Below are 15,931 nucleotides of genomic sequence, written 5' to 3' on the forward strand. Positions count from 1 at the left end.
GTCCAATGTTGGGTTAGTATGCTATTGGGAATTTTCTGCATTCACAAGACTCGAATTCGAGACTTTATTTAAACAATATCAAGTCGTTTACCATTTGAACAACCCCCATTTGTAATTCTTTTTCACTAAGCAACATGTTTGGTCCAAACAAAAACTAAAAACTGTTTAAAAAAAGGGGAAAAAATAAATTTATTAAAGAAGACATGCAATTACATTCTGGTTTTAACATGTTTGCTTCTTTTTAAAATTATAACTGGCTCTTTCAACCTAAAAGAAATTTTAGATGAAATGCTGCAACTCGTTGGACAGCCATGGTGGAATCCGAGGGGGGCGGACGTGGGGCACTCATCCCGATCCTTGAGGTTCCCGATAGTCAACAATTGCTATGTATACAAGAATACGAGACAATTAATTCTCCCTGCAAATATATATAAATCCCACTTTTATAGATAATTTATAAATCTTTAAACTGTCTTAACAAAATATATCAAGATTATGTTTAAAGAAATTAAATTGATGAAATTTATAAAAGAAACTGTAAATCACTCAGAATAAAAATAATTTCTGTGTTTCTTTCCACGCCTTGCAAGGCTTAATAGTCCTTTTCATAAAAAAATAAAATTGTAAATCAACTGATATATTCATACTACAATTAATTCATGTCAAGTCGGATTCAACAGTATTGAAGACTCGGATGAATTTATCTGTTTTTGTTTTTTGTATTGATATTGATTAGTCTGTTTCTCTATTAGATATTTATCAGTATTTCTTGTTTTATTTATCCATATCATATGGTACTTTTCTTTAGCGGTATATTATATAAGCAACTTTTCTTGACTTTCAATATTTGTCTTACAATATTCAGTTCTCATTTGCTCTTATTTATAAGAAAAATCTCAATTACATATTCCTCGAAATATGGCAGTCAATAATAATATAATTTTGTAATTAATTATTAAACTAAAAATAATATTACTTTATTAACAAAGTAGTATATTTTAAAAAAAAATCCTTATATTAAACTAGTTACAATAATTTACATTATTAGAGTTGGTCCAAGTGGTAAGCGGCTTGGTATCGCTTAAGCAAGGTCTCGGGTTCGAGTCCTTGTGAATGCAGAAAATTCCCACTGGAAGACTCCCCCACCATGCCAGGTGCGCGACACGGGTCGGATCCGGATTAGTCAGGGCGAAGCCTTGGAAACCGGATGGGCTTACCAAAAAAAATTACAAGTTTCTAGTATAATTTTACTTAATTTTTAAATTAAAAAGAACATTAATATATTTAAAAAAAAACTATATAATGCTTGAGATATATAGTCTACCTATGTTTACCAATAATTATCAAGAAAAAGCTGTGTTTACCAAAAATATGAAAAAATAATTTTAGCTCCATTATTTCTTAACTTGAATAATTTTAATTTTGGCTAATTACAATATACCTGGCTCTTGTATTTATTTTTACAGTATTTAATTATTTCATATTAGTTTCAATGAAAATGTATTTTCATAATTTGTTTTTATATATATTTATTTCAATTGGACCAGTAATTTTTTTTATTCTAATCAAATATTAAATTTGTTAATTATTATGATAATTAATTTAATTTCGATATTTGAGATATAGTATAATTATGTTCCCCAAAAATAAAATAAAAATTATTTTAGTTTTGGCCAATTAGAGTTAGTTAGTTTGTGGCCATTATTATTTTATGATAATTAACTCTCTCATATTTATTTTTATGAAATATTATTTTCATATTTTATTTTTATTGTACATATTTATTTTAATAAGATATAATTACAATTTATTTATTTAATTAAAAGTTTATATATAATATTGTAATCAATATAATATTAGATGTAAAATTCAATATCTATACACAGTGATAGTCGGAGAGAATTTGTTGAAGTTAGAATGAATTATCTCCTAAAAATAAATTAATTTTGACTCAATTGAATGTTTTTTATTTTAAAAAATTATTTTTGCTACTTTAAAAAGTATAAAGGATCAAATTACAATATTCAATATATAATTGAAATAGATTTAATTATAATTTTTAAAGCAATGGTTCAATTTTGGATTATTTAAAAAATCAGAGAATATTCGTCTTTTATCATTTTTTAGTTATCTAATTAATATTTTAATTATTTAGATCTATAAATTAGTTAATTAATTTAGATATTTAAAATAATATTTTAATTTAATTTAAAAGAAAATTTATAATTTTGTTATATGATATATTTAAATTTGAAATTAAATATTCAAAAAACAAAACTGGAAAAATTTAAAAAGGGCTTAATATGCCAAATAACTCAAATAATATTAAGCGTTGGACAACAAACTGATAGGTCACAAGTTCAAATTCTCCCACAAACGTTTTCCCTCCCTAATTATATATAAAAAAGGGCTTATATAATATCAAAAAAAAAATAGTCTATATTTTCGTATGATGTCATTCCTAACCAAATCTTTCAAAAACACCAATTTTAGCTTATAATCGATAAGCATATTTCCATATTTTATATAATTTTGATTACAAAAATCTCGATTAAATTTGAGTCTTAAGAGATAAAAAAACACTTCCTTCTTCCACTTGATTGAGTCAATTCATTTCAGAAATTTGGGATCAGTTATGATTGTCCAAATGATATAAAAAAAACTAAATTTTCCTCTTCTATAGTAATTTATTCAAAAGCAGCTGATCCGTTTCCTTTTCTTTAAACTCAATTCGATTCAGGCAGCTGCAACCTGATTTAGCAAATTAGTTGACCTCTAAAATTGGGGAGGAAGAGACATTATCGGCTTTGCGTGATTGCGATGTGAACAAAACTCCGAGCCCGAATGGCTTTAACATATTATATAGAATATAGGCCATGTTTGGTTCATGGAATTGAATAGCATGGAATGGAATAGTTATTCCATAAGGAATGGAATAGCCATTCTTTAATTTTTGAGAGGAGTACTTATTCCACAAAATCATGGAATAGCAATTCCGTGGAATACCTATTCCATAAACCAAAGTAAAGAATTTTCATTCTATACGGAATAGCTATTCCATTCCGCACCTATTCCATGAACCAAACATGGCCATATAGGAAAAGCTTGGCAGATTAGTGAAATAAGTATCAACTTAAAATAGGTGGATCATCAAACACTCAAATATAAAACGACCAAGTGTTTATGTCATCTTTTTATTCTACATAAAAATTATAATAAAACCAATAATTGATATATGGTCCATACTGAAGGATATGTGCATTCAGTACTCCAAAAATAATGATAATTTGGCAGTATAATTTAAAAGAAAAGATGTCCCAAATACTGGTGGATAGATGCATAAAGTAAACAGTACAGCAAGGCAACCATGTGTAGGGGTTGTACAAAGAAAATTCACACTAACCAAACCAAACCAAATTTTATAATCTGAAAAATTATTGATTTAATTTTGGTTTACAGTATAAGAAAAACATTAATTTAATTTGCAGTTTTAAAAATAATAAATCAAATTAAATCAAATCATTAATTTTTCAAACCATAATATTTGATTTGGTTTTATTTATTTAAAATTTTACTTCATAAATATATTTAAATATTATATGATGAAATAACTATTATTATTTATAATTTTAATATTTATATATTTATTATTCATCAATAAATGTTAAATTTCTATTTATAATATTAAAATATCATATTAATTAAATATAAAAAAATTATAATATATAGTAAAATACTTTATTTATTTATTATTAATTATTACTCCTTCCGTTCTTTTTTAGTTGTCCATTTAGTCAATTTTATTTGTCTACAAATAGTTGTCCATTTAGAAATCACATGTGATATTAGTTACTTATCTTCCAAGTTTACCCATCCCTAATAAATGACTTTATAAGAAAGGGTCAACACGCCCCCTGAACTTGTAGCACGGGGTCATTTAACCCAATTTATACTTTTTTGAGCAACTAACCCCAAAACTTTTCATTTTTGGGTCAAATAACCCGGTAATTTATATTTTTATTTTAAAGAATAGATTTAGAATAATTATATCGCAACAATTAGGAAAATATCTAATTATTTTTTTGCATCCCTCACCTCCGATTTATATTTTACACGTTTTAAAAATATAATTATGGGGTTATCTGACCCAAAATTGAAGAGTTTTGGGGTTCGTTGCTCAAAAAAGTATAAATTGGGTTAAATGACCCCGTGTCACAAGTTTAGGGGGCGCGTTGACCCTTTATTCAATGACTTTATCTTTTAATTTAAAAGGCATTTATTAACTAATAGGGTTATATTAGTATTTTTCTTTATAAATTAAGACAAAAGAAGCACTATTTTGGTATGTGCAATATTGATTAAATGGACAACTAAAAAAGAACGGAGGGAGTATAATTTACTGTATAAATATAATATTTAGTTTTAAGATGAATAAATTAAGTTTTTATTTTATATAAATAAATAATTTTTTGATGATGATTTTAAAGAAAAAAATTATTAAATCAAATCAAGTCAATTTTTTTGATTTATAATATGTCTAATTTGAAAATTTATACCAAACAGATACAATTGATTTGGACAAAAATATCAGTTATAAACCAGTTAAAGCAAACCGTGTACACCCCTAACCATGTGAGTAGGAAATCGAATCAAATTGACCAAATAATAGATGAATTAAATCAAGAGTAAGCGGTTTAGTTTACTTGTTCTAAATTTAATTTTTTTTAGTTTGGTTTCTTATTTTGAAAACCAAAAAAGGTAAATAAAGTCAAACTACGTGTATATAATAAAAATAAATTGAGAGTAATATTTTTTATGTGTATAAATGACTAATATAATAATTTAGCTTAGATTTTTTTATTAAATTTGATATTTTTTTTATCTTTAGTTTTAAAAAATTCTTGTATTTCAGTTAAACTAAAAATTAAAGAGAACAGAATTTTACTCTTTAATTTGATTTGACTTAATTCTTTTTAAAAATTAAATAGTTTTTTTTTATTATTAAATTAAATTGAACCGACCAATATACACCCTACATGATATATAGATTTATTTAAATTAGTTTAAAAAAAGTTTATTATAAATTATAAAGAATAGTAAAAATTAGTATATTATAGTAGTTATAATCTAATTACTTGTTGAATTAATTCAGGTTTTTTTTATCAAAATGTAGAGATAGAATAAATTTCATTTTTTTTTCAAAACATAATTTAATATTTTCCGATTTCATGTGATTTTTATTTATAAGATTTCAGTGTTTTAGTTATGATCTTGCATGGTTATGATAATGGAGATTAATTAATATATGGCATATTTTCTCTTTGATGTATTTTGGTTTTGAGAGGCTGTATTTGTTTGTTTGGTTGTGCAGTACCCTACCCGTGATATTTGATGTGATACTAACAATTTAATTCTTGTCATTTTAACAAATTATTGGGTTTTATAGCATGGCATAGTAGCCAGGAACCACATGCATGTATTGGAGCTTTTGTTTGTTTAAAGCCAAGTACCGCAACAGTTGATACAGAGAAATATCAATGTGTTATTACCAGAATATACTTTTATCAAGTTGAGGGTATCTCTTTTACGACATTGAGGGGCAAAATAAGTATTGATTATTAATCTAGGGAAAAGTCACAAAAATAATTTTAATATTGCCGCTGAAATACAAGAATGACACTAGTGTTGCTATTTTTTTTTTTTATCAAAGGTGGGAATCGACTCTTTCGAATCTCATTTGTTAGTTGTTATTTACCGAGGCGTGATTCGAACCCACAACCTCTTGATGCACTTAGAGGTGCCTTAGCTATTCAAGCTAGGCCCACATTGGCGTGTTGCTATTGACTCTAACGTATTTTAAGAATTGAGATTTTAACCACTCTGTTAAACAAAATTATATCAGTGGTCATTTTTGCGGATCATGGCAACATAAGAGTCATTAGCTGAAGGATTTTTTTTATTTTTTTTATAAAGGAAAAAAGGTCATCTGTATCTCTATGGTTTGAGTTCAAAATCAAATGAGCTCTTAACATTTATAAAGGTTCGAATGTGCCCCAACTTTTGAAATTTTAAACAAGCAGCCCCCCAATTTAACATCTCTGGGATATTTCAATTATTAATGACATGACTTTTCCATTAAGGAAAAAGAGTCATCCATGCCCCTATATTTTGGGGTCAGAATCAAGTGAACACTTAATATCTTGTAAGGTTCAACTATGCCACTAACTTTTGGAATTTTGAATAAGCAAGCTCTCCAGTTTGACACTGTCATTGATTTTGTTACTTCAATCCTACGTGGCCATTTTTGCATAACAATCCAAAAATTAACTAAGAGAAACACGTAACCTTATAATTTTGGCAGCTAGAGATCCTCGATTAGGAGGTTCTTTCGGTCCAAAATGTATATTTTAGTGCAATATGATTTTCAGAGCATTTACACCACCTGATGCGACCTTCATAGGTATATTCGACATCATTATTTCTTTGTGCACTTCTTGCTAAAGAAGACGGCAATGAGGGCATATTGAATTACAACTCAATTTACTTTTTAGGATTTGTGGAGTTTGAGATTTAGAGGTTTAGTTGGGAATTTGAGAACTAGAGTTTAGATTAGAAGAAGATAACTCTTATAAAAGTCATGACATTAATTAAAAGTCATGTCATTAATGACAACAGCAAACAAAGAGCCACTTAGGGAGTCAAATACAGTATAAAACTAGGGTGTCTGCTTGTTGAAAATGGAGCACAATTGAATCTTTCCAGACCTTAAGTGCTCACTCATGGCCCAAACCATGGGGCATAAAAGTGACCCTTTTCAGTTACTGGAAAATCATGTAATTAATGGCAACTGTAAAAAAATAGCTACATAAGATTGAATAGCGTGGTCAGAAATGGTGTTAAATTGGTGGGCCTGATTGTTCAAAATTTTAAACGTTGGAGGTATAGTCGAATTTTTTCAAATATTGAGGGTTTAATTGATCTTAGCCCTAAATTATAGGGGCATAGATGACCATTTTCCATTTTTAATTTAATAGGATTTAGTTGATGTTTTTTTTAAGAAGTGGACAAGCTGAATCTTGATTGTTATATCGATCGATGTTATCTTTTATAATTAGTATTATATCACTGAATGTATGAATATGATTGTTTATGTAATTTTTTTTTTTTTTTTTGAGAATTGTAGTTTTACACCGTATTTAAAAGGGAATCACTAGCTAGAATTTATTTGACCGACAATGTTTTTACTAAAATAGGACAGCTATGTCGGCTGCTTGATTTTTTTTCTTTTTCTAAAAATAGGACAATTTGTTTTTCTTAAAATAGGACCAACTTAACGGACTTCACCAAAATAACCACTCATACGTTTTATTTTCTCAATTACTTTATCATGAAAAAGAAGGGTAATGACAACTAAGTACTAAATTAGCAGAGCTTAAAATTGAGAAGAGAAGTGAGCCACATGGCAGCTGCATGAAATTTTAACCACATAATTGCAATACTGTGACAAAAGGAGAGGACAAAAGATACATTAACCAGTCTTTGTCGTCTGCAATGTTTAGGGGTGTAAACAAATTAATCTGCTCGCGAACAGCTCAGTATTTGACTCGATAAGAGTTCGGTTCGTGTTTATTCGTATTCTAAATGAACCGAACTCAAATTTGATTTTATGTTCGTTAATTTAAACAAACCGAACACGAACATAATAGTATTTGACTCGTTTACTTTCACGAACTGCTCGATTAGTTGTTCGTGAACAAGCTCATGAACGAGTTTGAATAAGAATTCGTGAACAAACTCGTTTAAAAACTCGATTAGGTATTCGTGAACTGACTCATGTTTAAATTAATTTATATAGTTATCTTATATAATTTTAAAATTATATAGGTTTAATAAAAGTACAGTTTTAATACAATATATCAAAATTACACAGTTTTAATATAAAAAAACTAACGCAGTTTTGTGCTCGCAAATTTTATATTTTTCAGCTGTTAAATAACGGGCACGCGGACGGGCTCGTGTGGTACTTATTGAGTTTCTTCATGAGCTTGTTCGCTAGCTCGTTCGCGAACTCGTTCGTTTAGCAGGTAAACGAATGGACACGAACTGAATATGAACACTATAAAATCTAAATAAATCGAATATGGTTCAAAACTCGAACGAACATGAAACATGAACACCTTATTCACTAAATGAGCTGAACATAAACACTCGAAAATTTGATTCGGCTCGGTTCAGTTACCCCAGTAATGTTTACATGTATGAACATTAGGATGGCATCTGAAAGACTGAAATGAATGGATCATAAAGATCATAATCTCTGTGCTCATTTGTTTATGAGATTTGTGTGGGTTGTGATCTTGTGGTTGTAATTTGCTTAAGATCATTTGGTGATAATAGTAAATGTGATGAAGGTGTGGGAAACAATCTCAATCAAGATCAAGATGGAGCTCACTACAATCTAATTTAGTGTAACTTTTTATTAAATCGTATTATAAATAATTACAAACATTACAAATGTATTTCTGACTGACTTAATATAAATCAAAAATTTCTTTCGAATTTCTATATAAAAATTAAATTTCATAATCTAATGTCCATCTGAGGTCGTTTTGTGATTTTTTATTTGAAAATTAACCAAATAAATGTGTCGTCAAAATTTAAAGTTCTTACGTTTTTGTTTGGAATATTAGTTTACAAATTTAATTTTACAACTTAAAAGTAATATATTCTTATTGTAATTGATGGATACCGAATCCTACCTTAAATACTATAGAGCCGAGTCGCAAGAGATTCACTCTCGGACGATACTGAACTCCCGTCCAAAGGATAAGCCAGATGAAACCGATGGCCGAATCTATAAGATCTGCCTCGACTGGAATATAATATCATCCACAAGGATAAGACCGAATCTCTGAGGACTCAGACAAAGCGCGTCGATCATGAGATTCGGACAGATTCCTAGATCTGCGTATATTCACGAGTATCTTTCCTATTTGGATACAAACTCCAACTTAGGAAGATAACCTTTCTAACTTAGGAAGACGAGACTATTTAGGAAGACGTTCCTAAATAGGACTCATGTCTGAATAAGGAATTATACTCTTAATCAGGGTCAAACTAAATAGGATTCACTTTCCTATTTCAACTCTACAAGGTATACAATCATCTATTATAAAAGGAGGTTGAGGAATGCCTAAACACACAACTACATTCATAGACTAAAAACGCTGCTCAATGCCTAAACTGACTTTAGTATCAGACCGTTAATCGAACAACCACCGTCCGGTTAGCTTCTACCTTATTTTGCAGGTTAAATCACCGGATCAGTAGGCATACTCCATTGGTGATCATTTACATTTGTAAATCTTGTACTCATTTTGAATTTATATATAGATTTAAATTTACCATGAATTATTTTGACTAAGAGCATCTCCAAGAGACTCTTTAAATATCTAAAACTCTTTATTTTAAAGAGTGAAAACACAAAATATCACTGCAACAGACTCTTCATTTTTAAAAATAAAAATAAAGAGTGAGTTTGTCTCTCCACATGTAAAGAATCAAACCAACTCTTTATTTTAAAAAATACACGTGTATTTGTTACTTGTCTCTCTCTTTTTTTTTTTGAGGAAATTACTTTTCTCTCTTATTTCCTTATTTTTAGGAGAATAAAATTTGTATTTCAAATTTATATTTGGCAAAAGGTATAAAAAAAAAACTCGTCGTTTTCACAAAAGTACAAATCAGCCCTTTTACTTTTTTGGGGTATAATTAAGCTCTCTGTATTTTCAAATAGAACAAATAACCCCTTTCATCCAACATCATTAGAAACACTCGTTAATGACTGACATGTCTCTCATAATCATATAGGAAAAAAGTTCAAAAATAATTTTAATATTTAAAATATTTACCAAAAATTTGAGGGGGTAAGTGTACAAAAGTAAACTAAAAGGGTTTATTTGCTCGATTTTAAAATAATAAGGGTTTAATTGTTCAATTTTAAAAACACGAGGGCTTAATTATGCACAGATAAAGTAAAAGGGCTGATCTGTACTTTAAAAAAAAAACTCGAGAGCTTTTTTATACCTTCTGCCTTTATATTTCCTTACTTTTTGATTATTCAAGTTCTCCGATAGTATTATGCTTATTCTAATCTGTCATTTTTTCCCCGTTACATTTCATTGCATGATCAAAGTGGTTTTTGTTTCTCAAATTTTTGGTTCTCTTAGCCAATTGGACTGTGGCAGTGATATTTGGGAAACCCTCATAGATTTTATGACAGTTCGGCCACATTCATGATCATTGCTCTTATACTTAATCAATGGCAGTACTAATTCTTCTTATTTACTTTAATTTCATTAATTGACTAAAAACCCAGTTTTCTTAATCAATTATGAACCATGGGCATCTTTTAATTTCGCCAATTTTCAACTCCGCTAGATTATATGTCGATGAACCCTAATTTTGAGTAGAAATTCGAATCTAATCCCCATCCCCAACAGGACACTCTCTGAACAAAGGGTCAAGATATTGATTTTTCTAATGTTGCATACAGCCATTTGATTCACTCTAATTTGGAAAAGTTTAGACTTTTATCTACCCGTTTGACAACATTTAGAGTTAAGCATATTTTGTGGATGAACAAAGTTGCAAATGGTGGATGAACAAAGTTGCAGAAAATTTTCAACATGTAGATGGTTTGGTGGAAGGAAAAGCCAGCAAATATCTGAGAATCCCAGAGGACGATTTAATGCCATTCAAAATTTCAAATAATTAAAAATAGATAAATTTAAAGAGTCTATTGGATGTGGATTTATTTTACATTCTCTATTATTAAAGATGCTCTTTATTTAGTTAAAAATGTTCTTTATAATAGAGAACATTATTGGAGATGCTCTAACATTTTAAATTGTCGCATAGCCTAATTTATTGTATTTTTTTTAACTCAGTTATCGCTTTTATTGAAACTTTTGTGATCGATTTTTTATCTATAGATAAACCCATTTTTATTTTAAAAAAAGAATATCAAATGAAATACTTGATAAAGAAGATATCATTGTTCATAGAAATTTAATAAATTTTAAAAATTAAACTGTACAATTATTTATTATTATTTGATTATTATGAGTTGAAAGTATATATACCTAGATCCTATGGCATCTCAATAAAAATAATTAATTCTATATCTACCTGTAGCCTTTAATATCACTTATTAAAAGTAATCTTACTTATCTATACTATATATAAAAGCACGGATGGGAGGGACAGGCAAATTTACGGAATAATCCTTTTCAGTTTACTACTAAATAAAGGTTTTATAGTCATTAACTAATTAGTTATTTAATTAATCACTATTGTAATTAAAATCCTAATTAGAATAGGTAGCTAAATTATCTCCAATTTAATTTTTAGTATGTAAACAATAACTAAATTGTCTTCAAATTAGTAGGAATACCTATCTTTTAGTTTGATTGAAATATAAAATTAAAATATTATATTTAGTCAATATATTATTATTTAAATTTCTATCTTATTATTTTTAAAGATATTATTAATAAAATTTAGTTAATTGTTTAATTATTCTTTTGGTTATTATAAAACTAAAAGAAGAATAAATTAAGTATCAAAAAAATTTAATAACCGAAAATATTAATTATAAATAAAAAAATGATATAATTATAATAAATTTACTAATATGTTTATTGAGGAGTTACGTTACGAGCCACGTGTATAGCACGTAATGCGAAACTAGTATTATATAAACGGATGATAAATATTTTATTTTCAATTAACAAACAATTTACACGTGTCTTACTATTTAAATTACACTTAAAAAGATAAGCCTTTTTTTTACAGAGATAAATTCGTTGAAGAAGAAGATCAAAGTACAAATATAAAAGCTATATAACAACAAATAAATATATGATCTTTCAAATATTCGAATCTAATAAAAAAATATGAAATAAAAAAAAATACAAGTAAAAGATAATAATCAAAAAAGAAAATTAAAAACAAATCCTGCTAAGGTGGCGCAACAAATAACAAAGTCCCGTTGGAGCAGTGTCTTAACCTGATTTTCAATCGACTATACCGATAAACCGCTTGATTCATTAAAACTTCAAATCTTGTAGATATATTCTTCATCATAATTTTATAGTTAGAAAACCGACAGCCATCAAAATAAATATTTTAAAAAACAACTAGAATAAAATATTGAAGAAAAGTTTCATATTTAAAGGTTCATGGATCATCATTTAAACAATAAATTTTTGACATACAAACCAAAAAAAAACTTTAATTAAAATTTCTTCTTTGGATCATAGATTCTTAATATGCAAATCAAAATTTTTTGATAAAGCTAAGATGTTTCAAAAAGCGTCAAAAATGTACCCACAAAAGCACACCAAACTCCATCTAGAGAGTAATTATTTGAAATAAAAACAACCTAAAAACGGATATTAAAAAAAGGTGGTGGAGGAGGTGGTTTTCCGGGAAAAAGGCCAAAAAACCACCTCCTCTAAACTAAATTTGTTAGGTTTTAGTTAGAGAGAAGAGGCAGAGGTTTTTAGAGAGAGAGAGTTTTTTTTATGAGGATTTATTTGGGTATTACTATTTGTCGCCCCAAATTACTACCTACCGCCCAACTTTTTACCAAAATATCTATAAACCATTTTCAGCTAAAAAAAAAACTCAATCCTCTCAACTCAACTAAAAACCCGACAAATAACCGAGCAAATTTATAATAAAAATATCAAAATCACCTAAAAATAGAGGACGGTAACCTCTAATAATTAATTGGTTTTTAATTTTTTCGTTTTTAAAATTTTTTAATTTTTTTTTAATTTTTTTAATGGGTCATCGTCTTGATTTGGCGATAGACCCTATGGGCTATCGCCTCGATTTGGCGATGGCCCTATAGAGCTATCGCCATCTGAGGGCAATGGCCCATTAAAAAAAATTAAAAAAAAATAAAAAAATTTATAAATTAAATAAATAAAAACCGATTATTTACCGGAGGTTCCGTCTTCTATTTTTAGTCGATTTTGACATTTTTATTGTAAATTCGCTCGGATATTTGTTGGGTTTTTAATTGAATTGAGAGAATTGAATTTAAAAAAAAAACTGAAAATGGCTTAGGGGTATTTTGGTAAAAAGTTGGACGGTAGGTAGTAATTTGGGGCGGTAAATAGTAGTCAACATTTATTTTGATAAGCCTTTATTGACTAAATGTGTTTAGACAGATAAATTAGCAAGAATTCCTGAAGTTAGATATTAGAGGCCGACTATCTTGAGGAAATAAACGTAACATGTTACATTATGAGTTAAAACAAATAATAATTTCAAAGCGCATGTGAGTTGTTAAGACGTTCTCTTGTATTAAATGAGGTTGTAAATTCGAACTATATTAATGTATGAAGCCGTTTAAAACTTCGGGTTATAGTCTGCCGTAAAAGATCTATACTATTCGAGTGGAGAATAGTCTGAATGTGGAAGGTTTAGGTAGTAATTTGGGGCGGTAAATAGTAGTCAACGTTTATTTTGATAAGCCTTTATTGACTAAATGTGTTTAGACAGATAAATTAGCAAGAATTCCTGAAGTTAGATATTAGAGGCCGACTTTCTTGAGGAAATAAACGTAACATGTTACATTATGAGTTAAAACAAATAATAATTTCAAAGCGCATGTGAGTTGTTAAGACGTTCTCTTGTATTAAATGAGGTTGTAAATTCGAACTATATTAATGTATGAAGCCGTTTAAAACTTCGGGTTATAATCTGCCGTAAAAGATCTATACTATTCGAGTGGAGAATAGTCTGAATGTGGAAGGTTTACATGTGTCGTCTTATAGTTGACATCTGTTCAGGAAATCTCATGTATCATGTACAAACAAAACAAATAATATGGATGTTTATAAAATATCTAAAAAAAATTAAAATATTTGTAAAATCTAACTCTATAATTATAACTTTACCCTTTTAAATGCGTCATTTTTTTTAAAAAACATGCACTTTAATTTTGTGTTCAAAATTAAGTTCCAATATTTTTTTTGAAAAAACAATTTTATACAGTTTTTAAAAACACAATTTGAAACTGTTTCTAAAAATAATTTTTAAAAAGAGCTCTAACACAGAGATTAATGAGATTCTTGTAAGTCATTATACAGTTATTTTCAAATTTTGGTCCTATTGAGTCTGAGTTTGTGCATGTTCCATTCGGTGTTAATGATGAACATAATTTTAGTTGTTGAAGTTAGAAGTGCAGTTTTTCTATGAATAATGATAAATATCCTGGTACATATGGGTTTAAACCTGCATTTTATAAAACTTTTTGAGATATTGTTGGTTCGGATGTGGTTTGTAGTTGTCAAGAGTTTTTTTGGGTCCAATAGTTTTAAGAGTGGCATGACGAATACGACTATTTTTCTAATTCCTAAAATAAAAAATCAGGAATCAATTGGTGATCTCGGACCTATATCTCTTTTTAATGTCGTGTACAAAATGGCAGATAAGTTTTTAGCTAATAGATTGAAAAATCTTATGGCAATTATCATTTCAGAAAATCAAAGCGCTTTTGGAGAAAATAGGCTTATTACTTATAATTTCTTGATTGCTTTTGAGATGGGGCATTATTTGAGACAGAAGAGGCATGGTAAAAACGGAGTAGCGGCTTTAAAGATTGATATGAGTAACGCTTACGACAGAGCGAGATGTGATTTTATTTGAGCTATGATGCTTGGGCTCGGTATTTAAGATAGGTGGGTAAACATCATTATGGCTTGTAATTCCTCTATGAAATACACTAGTATAAGAGATAATTATGCTATGGATCACATCATTCCGAGTAGAGATTTACTGCAAGGTGGTTCTCTGCCGCCCTACCTGTTTATTATTTGTGCAGAAGGCCTTACTAGTCGACTAGTGGAAAGTGAAATGCAGAGTAGAATTCATGGTATTTCCATTTTCTGAAATGCGCCGTCTGTTGCTAGGAGTAGGAATGCTCCTATATTTTATGTGATTTACGAGTCAGTTACGTGCGTTTAGTTATTACATTTGAGTATTTAGAGTCTTATTTGTTGTTTGAGCGTTTCAGGTACTATCACATGTACTTCATGGAATATTGAGCTAAATCGAGGTGAATCGTAGAAGTTTGAGAGTCATCGGGATTGGAATTGAAGTCAAGTGGGAAGTTGTGGAAAGGACCAAAGAAAATATACATTGAGAGCACATTTTACTACTTGTGAATCTGACCCTGCTTCATTGCTTGACAAGTTTGGAGCATTTATTGATCTCAATTGACTTTGTTTTCTTCACAAAAAATAAAGTAGACACTTTAATCTTTCCATAGAATCAAGAACCAACTCATTCTGACGTGTATACAAGGAGTTATGAGGTTTTAAAATCGATGGTCGTGCAGCTGAAAATGAGGCGCGACAGAAGGCGTTACCGCGCCTCCAAGGCCCCTGATATGTGCTTAGGCGCGATGGGAGGAGCCATAGCGCCTCCCATCACACCTCACCTGCTGAAAACATGAAAAATGACTGTTTTGGACCCGCACACTTTATTCCTGTGCAAAAATACAAAGGACACTCTTGGATTTTCATCAAGACTCAACCTAATGTCATTCATGAATCCGAGAGACGTAGATAAAATTAATTTTTTTATAAAATTTATGTTTTTCCTTGAATTCTTATTTTAACATGATAGTTTAATAGAAATTTAAAGTAATTGATATTACTCTAAATTAGTGCTATTGTCTAATTGTAATTTATGAATTTTTTTTAACTATTTAACATCTTTAAGATAATAAAATAAAATAAAATTTAATGTTATGCTAATCTGAATGAGCTTTATTTGGTTAATTTATTTTCCGTTATGGAATTTTAATAGTTTTATGCTTATTAAATTTTTTTAGTTTAATATAGGTTCAAAA

Source organism: Mercurialis annua, linkage group LG1-X, assembly GCF_937616625.2.
Source record: "Mercurialis annua linkage group LG1-X, ddMerAnnu1.2, whole genome shotgun sequence".
In the NCBI taxonomy this organism is placed as follows: Eukaryota; Viridiplantae; Streptophyta; class Magnoliopsida; order Malpighiales; family Euphorbiaceae; genus Mercurialis; species Mercurialis annua.